At 43.3% G+C, this 12,448-nt stretch overlaps 1 protein-coding gene across 3 annotated transcripts in view; it reads left to right on the plus strand.

The window, feature by feature from the left end:
* gphna (gephyrin a) overlaps nucleotides 1–12,448 on the plus strand; it is a 143,299-nt gene that overhangs the window by 34,206 nt on the left and 96,645 nt on the right. The gene's annotated exons all lie outside the window — the stretch shown is intronic.

Genomic DNA, 12,448 nt, shown 5'->3' on the forward strand with positions numbered 1-12,448 from the left:
TTATTCTGTCCAGTGGCGGTCCTAGACCATTTGGTGCCATAGGCGAGCTTTACTGATAGCGCCCCATCCCCATGAGAAAAGACCAAAGACCATGTCCAAAGAATTGCTCATTTATTTAAACAATAATAATCCAAACAATATAACAATATGTGCAAATGAATAAACATGTTCAATAATAAATACACACAAAGGAAAAATTAAATCAGCTGGTACATGATTCAGCCCTCTCCGAACCAACTCTGTTCTATTAGGTCAGTAACATGAAGAGGCCAGTCAGCAGGATCAGCTTAAGGCGAATTGCCAGTGTTTGCTGCACCTAGAGGGTGTAGATATAGAATAAATATAATGTCAATGTAATGCTATGGTGTGACTGCAACATAAAGCATAACCTGATATTTTTTTTAACATCCTTCAGCCAACTTAGATGAATAAAACAGGACAGTTAAGTTATTGCTAAAATTCTTTACACTCATCAGGCACACACCTGAGACAAACCAAGTGTGGAATCAGTGGTGCAATCAAGATGAGCAGCTTGCACTGACCTGAACATCCAGGCTCAGTGGTTAGAGGCAGGGTGAGGTTGGCAGGAAGATCTGCATGCTCTTGTAGTGTCTCCTCTGGTGGGTCTAGGTCCTTAAACATAGAGAGAGCACACAAGTGCAAATACATTGACTGGATGAGACATGGCACAACATATTGCCATTTTTATTTTATCACAAACATTCACTGACACATTGAACTCACCTGAGGAAACTGGAGCAGCTGAGGTGCATGGCTGTTCCTGGTCTGATTCAGCTGCAGGTGGTCCTAAATATTTTAATAGTGAATCTAAAATGATATAACAAACAAGTTAACATGGAATAAATCATTTCCAGTTTTTAAATGATATCATTATTAAGTTGCTACGCATTTTAATTTTGACATTCATTTTATATACATTTGCATAGTCCCATATGCCCACAGCTTTATGTGCATACCTCTCTGTAAAAACATAACTTTACCTGTATATGTAAATTATTATTATTATGCTCAACTTTTTTGATACAATATTCCATCAGTATGCAACTTATACTTATCTCTGTTCATCAGTATATGACATATGTTCATCTTTTGCACCTCTCTCTACAACGTCTGGTTTGCACTCTGGTGAGAGGTTAAACATTATTTCACGGTACTTGAACTTGACAGTAAAAGTTAAAACTAATCCAAAACTGAATCTTATCTAATTTTGCTATATGGACAGTAATAATAGACTTTTCACGTCTACTCAATTTTTTATTTCATAGCACACAATGAGATGCAAAGTGCTATATACTGCAGCTAGCGTCAACTTGTATAGTGTTTTTCTCAAAAAACAGCCAGCCAGTCAAGGCTAGTCTTATTATGACAATTTTGCGGCCGACTGCATGTTAATAACATCAAACCTGGCCAAACGGAACGTCACACACCCTCATTGCTACATAACGTTAGACATGATGCTACTGCTAGCTAGCTTGATTATATCATTAATGCTCTGTGAATTAAAAAAATACAAATAATCAAAATTACATACTTTTCTCCTTTGCAAGTTTCTCCCGCTCTTCTTCTCTGCGCGTTAGAAAGTGCATCCTGGATGGCTTTTGCCGTTTCATTTCCATTGACTGTAGCTGTGACCCATTGACACACAACCAACTGACCGTGACGTGTAACAGCTAAGGGGGCTATACGTCAGAATCGTCATTTCTTTTACTTATGTTTAGTTTTTCAAATTTATTTATTTATTTTTAAATAATTTTTTTGGCCTTTATGGCTTTATTGACAGTACAGCTGAAGAGGGTGACAGGAAACAGGGTGAGAGAGGGGGAGTGACACGCAGCAAAAGGACCCAGGCCGGGAGTCGACCCAGGCCGGGAGTCGAACCCGGGTCCGCTGCAGAGGCGCACATGGGACGCCCACTCTACCAATTGAGCTATACCGCGCCCCACGTTTAGTTTATTTTTTATATCAAAGTATTGTTGTAGATAGAGGGATGGCAAAAACTGTAGAATAATAAATAGACATCATAATTTTAATTATTTTTTTTCTCGCCGCACATTTGGCACCCCTCACTAGGTGGCGCCCTAGGCAAGCACCCATGTCACCTGTAGGAAGGACCGACACTGATTCTGTCCCAGCTACAGAAGAACAGAAGAGATAGTGGTTGTGTTTCATTTTTAACGACAACTTACCGGCTACGGTTCGTGTTAGCTTGTATGTATTGCTAACCACTTGTATGTATTGCTAACTGCTTCAGTAAGGAGGGTCAGTATAAAGCTGGCTTTGCCTTAACATTGACCGTCATAAAAGGATCAGTCCCACCCATACGGGACTCAGCAACTGCACCTGAGCCACAGGTAAGTGTCGCCATGTTTTGAAAGTATTAACAGTTGCCTACGAGTATGGTGAAGTCAGCTGGAAATTGGATAACTAGTTAGCTCTGCTTCGGTCCGCTATGCAATGGCGTTTGAAGCGAGTTTAAATAATATTACGATAGAGCTTGGTTGTCACAGTAAAAAGTCTGGAAACGTGAAGACTGGAGACAGAGACGATGCGAACATTGTACAAGAGTTTAGAGACTGTGTTGGAGACAAACACAGCTTTCACTAGCTGTTAGCCATTAGCCACATGGTAGTAACTGTAACAAAACATACAAACAAACTAACACACTAACCATTCTGAAACATCCTGCTGCAGCCACAGAGTCTGTATTTCTTCAGGAGCCTCTCCTTCTGGGTCAGATTCTGGGTCAAACTGGTATGGTTATACGACAGCATCTCTGCGAGCCATAGCGATACATCCACCATAACATTAGCGCATGCTACCACTAGCATAAGGGGCTTCCTCTCCCTGAGTGGGGCGTGTAGCAGGCAAGGCAGGCGTTTACAGATGGAGCTCATTAGCATTTAAAGGTGCAGGCACAGAAACAGCCTGCTCTCAATAGAGCTCAGCAGAGCAGCTGAAATTCAGGACCCAGATGGCTTTGGTGCAATGCATATCAAATACAGTGTTGTTGGACCTCTGACAGCTGTGTGAAATTGATGAAAAACTGTATAATGTGGGACCTTAAATAGAGTAATCTATTAAAAAATAATTTTGCATTATTAAACAACAATACCAAATAATGCATAATGAAAATGACAGGTTTATAGACAAATTTTATATTTATGTTAAATAGACAAAGCAATTGGCTTTTATTCCTGAAAAAAACATACAGGTATTTACAGGGTCGCCCCTGGCCAAATTGGGGTCCTAAGCCGAATTTTATTTTGAGGCCCCATTACAAAATTACTGTATTATTAGTAGGAACAAATGAAATGGTAAATGGCCTGCATTTTTTATAGTGCTTTTCCAGTCTAACGACAGCTCAAAGTGCTTTACAATACATGCCACATTCACCCATTCACACACACATTCATACACTGATGGCGGAGGCTGCCATGCAAGGCGCCAACTCTCCTCAGTATCTTCCTCAAGGACACTTCGACATGCAGCTAGGGGGAGCCGAGATTCGAATCGGTGACCTTCCGATCAATATAAGCATTGATCAGGTTATGACAAGAAATCCATCATACAAGCAGATTATTAAGATTTGTTTTGGTCTTAATGGTAAATTACACAATAAATGAATGTAAATACTAGCCTCACAAAGATTAAAATACAATTAATGCAAAGAAGACTACAACTAATAATAATATTCATTATGATTTGATGTAATGATATTTCAGTATTTTTATATACTTTTACATTTTGTACTTAGGTTCTATATTCCTACACTGCTGTTTGCTGCTTTAAATTTCTCCATTGTGGGTCAAATAAAGGATTATCTTAATTCATCTTCTCTCTCTCTCTCTCTCTATATATATATGTATATATATATATATATATATATATATATATATATATATATATATATATATATATATATATATATATATATATATATGTATATATATATATATATTGGAGGCATAATAAATTTTTCAAAAGATGACCCAGCAAATAGGTACCAAAATTCAATTTGAAATGTCAAATTTGAAAATTAAAATGCATTAGCCGAAATGCTTTCTCGTTTCAAAGTCAGAGCTGCATTTTTGACTCATAAATAAAATTAGTAATAAATCATCCAGATTGCATTTTCATTTTCTTCTTCAAAACTGCTCATTTTGTTACACAAAGACAAAGAAAACTGCTTTTTTGTTTTGAAGCCCCCCCCCCCCCCCGCAAAAAAAGGTCCAAAATTCAATTTGAATTCGCAATCCCAAGCGGCGCAGGAGAGTGACGTCAGCGGCCTCTCTTCTTCTGCAGCCCCCAGTCTGACCGACCGTGCTACGCATCTACGTTAGGGGGCGGCGGTGTGCTTATTCGACACTGGAGCAAGAGAAGGGACAAGAGGAGAGTGTGAAGGCTGTGTTGGTAGTATAGACTGTGGTACATGTTTTCAGAAACAGCGGGGAAATCACCACCATGTCCAGATCTGTACTGCGGTCAAGCCAGCCATGGTTCGCGTTTGCTTGGTTAAATCAGCCGCACATTTTTTTTCCAGTGCGAAATTCTCTAACATTTACGGTGATCGTAATGAAGCCGCTCTGAAGAGCTGCTGGCAGTGACGGTGGGTCAGACTGCAGACTCACAGTCAGACCCATGAAACACACACGGTACTTTACAGTCAGTATTCCCGGTAATAAACTGAAGGTATCAGCGCTGGACCGTACGTCGACGTCGCCACCATATTGGATGTGGCAGCTCAGCCCCGTGAACTATTACAAGTCAATGGAGTGAACTTTATAAAGCTTCTTCTACAAAATGCTATAAGCTAATGTCTCTCTCTCTCCCACACCCACGCACCTGCAGCGGGTCACAAAATCACCGGCCGCTTTATAGCCTGGAGCCCCGCCTTTCCGTAACCCCGCTGTTCCGAACATAGACTTCAATTCATCGTAATGGCGGGGTTTCCCTTTTTTTCAAAGACCCCGCTATTCCGAAAAGTCTATTGGGGAAACCCCTCCATTCCGAAACCCCCCCCCCCCACTCCGAATGGACACAATCAGAAAGGAAACGGAGGCTGCGCATTTATTCTTTTTTCCTTTGTGGGTTAAAACGGATCATGTGGCTGATTAACCGCAAAACAAGCCTACTTCATGCTCATTAGGCTTCAGCTGGACAAATGGCTATGTTGAATTGAAATTATTTTATCATGCTAAATATCCAAAATTGTATGAAAATTGCTCCAATGCGTTATACCGATCTTCGGACATATTCAGACACAGCCTGATATGGGTTCTGAGTAAAGGAATGTCTGTTTTCTCCCCCGGTCTGTTGTCAGCAGGAGCGGGGGCTGCAGGCTCGCGCCTCGGTTAAGTGGGCTCAAGCCAGAGTTCAGCCGAGAGAGAAAAATTGTGTATTTCTTTTGCTCTGTGGGAGATCTACCACATCAGATTGGATGAGAAACCAAGGGGGACAGATCTGCCCAGCAAACATCAGAACGCAGAGTGCAGCCTTTGTCTTGTGACCTGGTTCAGCACCCTGGACAGCTGCCTGCATAACTGGATTTGGGAATTTGATGCATTTGAAGCCACGACATTTGGTTTAGAAACGTCATATATAATAACATTGTTTCGAGTCGTAAACAGTTCTGTAAGTGGAAGAAATAAGAATCAATTAGGCTATTAGTGTTAGTCCTTCTTCGTATAAAGTTGTGTTACAGTCGCACAGCTGGAGACCGCTAACAAAGTTAGAGACAAGAGAGACAATGAATGATATCCCGCGAAATGATGTGCGGTCAATATGACCGCCTATGGCTGAAATAGGTAAAACAAATCACATTTTCTTTTCCTTTTCTGTAATTTATTTAAAAAACTGTTCTCAATTAAAATACAGACACTTTTAGAAAATGGTTAGAAGTCTGTAATGTTTGCATTTTCTTCACATCGCAGATTGATAACTTAATTGTGATAATGTTCAAAGTAATTATTATTATTATTATCATTATTATTGTTATTCTTATTATTTCACATAAACACACACAGCAAGTATAATGGTACTGTGTTAGGTATTCTTTTCGTGCTTGGAGCAATGTTGTTGGCATTCATGCCAATAAAGCGAATTTGAAATGAATTGAATTAAACCTTTAGATTCTTGCCTATAGACTGATAAGTTTTATGTTTACAAATGAGCAATACATCCAGATTTATTGAGATTTGTATTGTCAATGGGAATTTAAATTTAAATGTCAGGCGAAGTTTTCTTCATGGAAATTATTTTTCGGTCAAACAATTATAAGAGAGAGAGGGAGTGCGGACGGGGTATCCGTTGTGTGACAGCGGAGCGGAGGGTCAGCAGCTGGATTTTGCACGCACGGTCAGTATTATTAGTAGGTGTTTGAGGTTTATTACATTTGCGGACATTATTACATTCAATGTAATAATGTAACAGCCTTTGCGCCTTTGCGTGCGCACAGTTTGCGTGTGTAGGCCCGTGGTCATGATAATCCGTCTATGGCTATAAGAGATGGATACACAATCAATTTCATGTAGTTTTATTGAATCAAAAATACATAGGTAGCCTATTGTCTTCACCTCTGCTTTTCTTTTCTTTTTTTTTCAAAGACAAACTGAGCAGCACTGCTCAATCCACTCAATCCGCTCCAGCTCCACCTGCCCGGTGCTCCTCCGAGTGCCGACAGGACTGCCAGCTCTCCGGCGCCCCGGAGCGTGGCTTCCCCGTGCACACCCCCTCCTACTCTGACTTTGTCCGTGTTACAATAAACACTCCATGCATCCAGCTACAGCCTCCTGTCCGCTTCTGGGTCTCACCTTTGCTAAAGACACCTAACATTAACAGATCAAAACAGAGTAAACGGCAGCTATCCGATATCAGATCCACGCTCCTGCCACACCGGCCTGTCGCCTGCGCAGCCGCGTGGGAGGGGACAGGAGAGACCCCGGCGCTGCTGCAGAGGAGCCGTGGACTGCGATGACTCTGAGCAGCATGTGAATTACAATATAATCTATTCTTGCCTTTCCCCCGATGATCTGAATAAGTCGCTAAATTTGTCGCTAGTCGCTTTTTCGAAATTATGTCACTTAGAGGGTCTGAAAAGTCGCTAAGTCTAGCGAGACAGTCGCCATGTTGGCAACACTGAAGAAGAGAGGCCGCTGACGTCACTCTCCTGCGCCGCTTGGGATTGCGAATTCAAATTGAATTTTGGACCTTTTTTTGCGGGGGGAGGGCTTCAAAACGAAAAAGCAGTTTTCTTTGTCTTTGTGTAACAAAATGAGCAGTTTTGAAGAAAATGAAAATGCAATCTGGATGATTTATTACTAATTTTATTTATGAGTCAAAAATGCAGCTCTGACTTTGAAATGAGAAAGCATTTCGGCTAATGCATTTTAATTTTCAAATTTGACATTTTCAAATTGAATTTTGGTACCTATTTGCTGGGTCATCTTTTGAAAATTAAATCTTAAATGTCCTTTTCCTTATCATTTGAATTAAGTTACATAATAAGCAGTCTTGAAGAAGAAAATGAAAATGCAATTTGGATGATTTATTACTAATTTTATTTATGAGTCAAAAATGCAGCTCTGACTTTGAAATGAGAAAGCATTTCGGCTAATGCATTTTAATTTTCAAATTTGACATTTCAAATTGAATTTTGGTACCTATTTGCTGGGCCATCTTTTGAATATTAAATCTTAAATGTCCTTTTCTTTATCATTTGAATTAAGTTACAAAATGAGCAGTCTTGAAGAAGAAAATGAAAATGCAATTTGGAGGATTTATCACAAATTTTATTCATGAGTCACAGAACTACTGGCAGAGTTTGTGACAGACCCAGGAGTGGAGCCCCACGAGTGACAGACCGCAACGATGACCAGTACCTAAGGACCTATGCACTCAGACATCGTTATGCAACTGCCACACAGCTGCAGGCCCAGTTACGAGATGTGAGGGGTACTAGGGTTTCCAGACAAACCATCCGAAACCGACTCCACCGCTTTGGCTTGAATGCCAGACGACCGTTGCAGGTGACTCCACTGACACCAAGACACTGCCGTGAACGTTTGCAGTGGGCACAAGACCATGTGACCTGGACAATGCAGCAGTGGTCTACCGTCCTGCTCACTGATGAGTGTCGGGTCACCTTGCACAGAAATGATGGTCGTCAGCATTGCTGGAGAAGGCGAGGTGAGCGATACGCCGAGGTCAACATGGTCCCCAGGGTTCTCTTTGGTGGAGGAGGTGCAAGAGTCTGGGCAGGCATCACCAGTCAGCGCAAAACAGATTTGGTTATTGTAGATGGCTCAGTCACTGCACGTTCTTACCTCAGAGACATCATAGAACCCATCATCATCCCCCAATTCTGCCAGCACACCCCCAACTTTCTGTTCATGGATGATAATGCTCCACCACATCGTGCCAGAATTGTCACAGCTCGACTTCAGGAAGTCGGAGTGCCTCATATGGTATGGCCAGCAATGTCCCCTGACCTGAACCCCATAGAGCACGTCTGGGACCAGCTGAAGCAGAGACTGGATGATCGTACCCCACTCCCACGTGACCTGGCAGAACTGCGTGTAGCACTTGTGGAGGAGTGGAACGCATTGCCTCAGAACAACATCATGAGGCTAGTGAGGAGCATGAGACGTCGCTGTCAAGCTGTCATTGCGGCAAATGGTGGAAACACCTGCTACTGACATTGTCAATTTTTGTTATTTGGGGCTATCCTTGTTATTGTCTGAATTTTTGGGGTAATAAATATTAACTAATGAAAATGGTCTTTCTTCTTCGCATTGTAGAATACAAAGGGAACGGACGGATCAGGAAAAGGCAGACCACAGAGGAAAGCAGCAGGGAAAGAACAAGAGCCCGAACGGAGGGGAGGGGGAGAGACGAGAGGGAGAGAGACAGAGAGACACACACACACAGAGAGGAGAGAGAGAGAGAGAGGAGAGAGAGAGAGAGAGAGAGAGAGAGAGAGAGAGAGAGAGAGAGAGAGAGAGAGAGAGAGAGAGAGAGAGAGAGCACACACACACACAGAGAGAGAGAGAGGAGAGAGAGAGAGGAGAGAGAGGGCGAGAGACACTGAGACAGAACAGAGAGAGAGAGAGAGAGAGAGAGAGAGAGAGAGAGAAGAGAGAAGAGAGAGAGAGAGATATAATATATATATATATATATATATATATATATATATATATATATATATATATATATATATATATATATATATATATATATATATATATATATATATACATATATATATATATATATATATATATACATATATATATATATATATATATATATTAGGGCCGGGACTTTAACGCGTTAATTACGATTAATTAATTACACAAAAAATAACTCGTTTAAAAAATTAACGCATTTTAATCGCACTAATTTTAGCACCGCGGAACGTTTCTCACTGGATGAGTTTTAGGGGAACCGATTATACTGGAGCACCAACAAACGTTGATGCATAGCGTTCAGTTGGGCAGTAACGTCGCTACAAGTAGCGGCGTTACTAGTTTAACTACATTTCTCAGTAGTGTGGTGGTACTTTCTGAATGAAATAGCTTTTCAGTAGCTTAGCTCTTTTATTGACCAAGTAGCGCGGTAGCGTCCACACAAGCTACATTTTTATGAACATCTCTGGAGTTCAGCGCAGCGGAGCTTTCTGTTGCGGTCTGAAATGAAAAGACAAGTCGATGATGCCACGCCACACATGGCCGTGTATGTGGAGCCAACAGAAGCACTTCCGTATGACGGTGACACCACGGACTAATCCTTGCCTACAACGTGTCTGCTGCACAGACAGGTTAGCTTGAGTGAGTTACGTTACTTGATGGAAAGATGGCAGAGGTTGAGGAGGACGGAGACGAGTTGATCCCGAGAGATGCAAAAGACAAACTTGAATAATAAACAAATACAGTAACAGAGAAACATTACTCTGAATTGTTACTTTTGTAATTTTTAACCAGCACAGGATACAGCAAAAATGCAATTTCTACAAAACCAAAGTATGGTGATTAGTCAAAATGATTAGCTTAAAATGTATGTAGATATAGCTACTACTACAGAGTGGGCTTAATAAAAATACCACTGCCAGTTATATGAGACACTGGTTGATGGATAGAGTACTTTATTAATCTCAAAGGGAAATTAAAGTGTTACAGCCACTTGACATAAATCAAAATACAAAAACAATGAGGTAGGTAAAAGAAACAAATACAATTAAAGGCTGAATTATATACAATAACTAAATAGACTTTTTTTTGTGATGGTTTTGCTAGCCCTGGCAATGGAGGGTCAGGAGCGCATCACTGAGCGCATTGTTTACACACGCGACCAGCTGATTGCGCTGTGTGAACCTGCACTGCTGCCCGGAACCAGGCCTGAGGTCCTGAAGGAGCTGCGGAGGAGACGCCGTGGCTGCAGAGCTGGAGTCAAACGGAGGGTGAAGAGGAGGAGACACAGACCGGCTGTACCGGCGATCGTCATGGGAAACGCGAGGTCTCTGGGGAACAAGACGGACGAGCTCGCCGCGCTGATAAAGGCTCAGAGTGAATATCGTGAGTGCAGTGTGTTGTGTTTCACGGAGACATGGCTTCACTCGCACATCCCGGACCACAGCGTTGCGATTCCCGGCTTCAGCACTGTTCGGGCGGACAGGGACGTGACAAGCAGCGGAAAGAAGAAAGGAGGAGGGATTGCACTGTACGTGAGTGAGAGGTGGTGTAATCCCGGACATGTTCACGTGAAGAAACGTCTCTGTACCCCGGACATTGAACTGTTGACTGTGGGGATGAGGCCTTATTATTTGCCCCGGGAATTCACGTCCGCCGTCATTATCGGTGTGTACGTTCCTCCTTCAGCTGATGCAGCGCTGGCCTGTGACGTCATCCACTCCGCTGTTGCCCAGATACAGACGCAGCATCCTAATGCATTTATTGTCATCACTGGGGATTTTAATCACGTCTCACTGGACAAAACCCTTCCAACATTTCACCAGTATGTTGACTGCCCCACCAGAGACTGTAACACACTGGATCTGTTGTATGCAAATGCTAAGGATGCATACAGTCCCACAGCCCTCCCCCCTCTTGGAAGATCTGACCACAACCTGGTTCTGCTGACCCCTAAGTATATCCCCCTTGTTCAGCGGCAGCCTGTCCACACTAGGAGCGTGAGGAGGTGGACTCAGGAGGCTGCTGACGCACTACAGGACTGCTTTGAGTCGACAGACTGGGATGCACTTGTTGAGCCACATGGAGAGGATCTCGACAGCATGACCGACTGCATCACAGAATACATCAGGTTCTGTGAACACACCACCATGCCAACCCGGACTGTAAGCTGCTTCCCTAATAATAAGCCGTGGATCACCAATGACCTGAAAGCCCTTCTTAACAAGAAGAAGAGGGCGTTCAGGTCTGGAGACAGGGAAGAACTGAGGAGAGTGCAGCATGAACTCAGGGATATGCTGAGGGCCTGTAAAGATGCCTACAGGAGGAAGCTGGAGGCCAAACTAAAGCAGAACAATGTGAGGGATGTGTGGACTGGTATGAAGCAGATCACTGGGTGTAAGGTGAGCGGCAGACAGTCATTGGGCAGCCTGGAGAGGGCAAACGAGCTGAACAGATTCTTTAATAGGTTCAGCTCACAGCAGTCTGTCGTCTCCCTGACACCTCCAGACCCCCACACACCCTCACTGCCCCAAATGCTTCCTCCCCTCCCCCCTCACTCCCCTGCTGTGAGCTCTCCTGTGCAGCACCTCTCCTCCTCCTCCTCCTCCTCCACCTCCTCCACCTTCACCTCCTCCTCCACCTCCTCGTCCTCCACTGAAGACACCGGCTGCCTCCCCCGCATGACTGTGACTGCAGGCCAGGTTAGGAGACAGCTAGAGAGACTCCACCAGCAGAAGGCTGCAGGCCCTGACGGTATCAGCCCCAGGATCCTGAAGACATGTGCCAGCCAGCTGTCTCCTGTCCTACAACACCTCTACAACCTGAGCCTTGGTCAGGAGAGAATACCGGTGCTTTGGAAGACTTCCTGCCTGGTTCCTGTTCCAAAGAAGTCGACACCATCAGACCTCAATGACTATCAACCAGTGGCCCTCACATCTTACGTCATGAAGGTGCTGGAGAGACTGGTTTTGGCCAACCTGAGGCCGCAGGTGAGAGCCCTGCTAGACCCTCTGCAGTTTGCTTACCAGCCCCACTTGGGAGTTGATGACGCTGTCATCTACCTGCTGCAACGAGCCCATTCGCACCTGGATGGTGGAGGAGGCACTGTGAGAATTACATTCTTTGATTTCTCTAGTGCTTTTAACACCATTCAGCCACTGCTACTGGGGGAGAAGCTGCGGGTGATGGGTGTAGACGACACAATGATCTCCTGGATTACTGACTACCTGACAGGCAGGCCACAG

Source organism: Sparus aurata, chromosome 16 (assembly GCF_900880675.1).
Source record: "Sparus aurata chromosome 16, fSpaAur1.1, whole genome shotgun sequence".
Taxonomy (NCBI): Eukaryota; Metazoa; Chordata; class Actinopteri; order Spariformes; family Sparidae; genus Sparus; species Sparus aurata.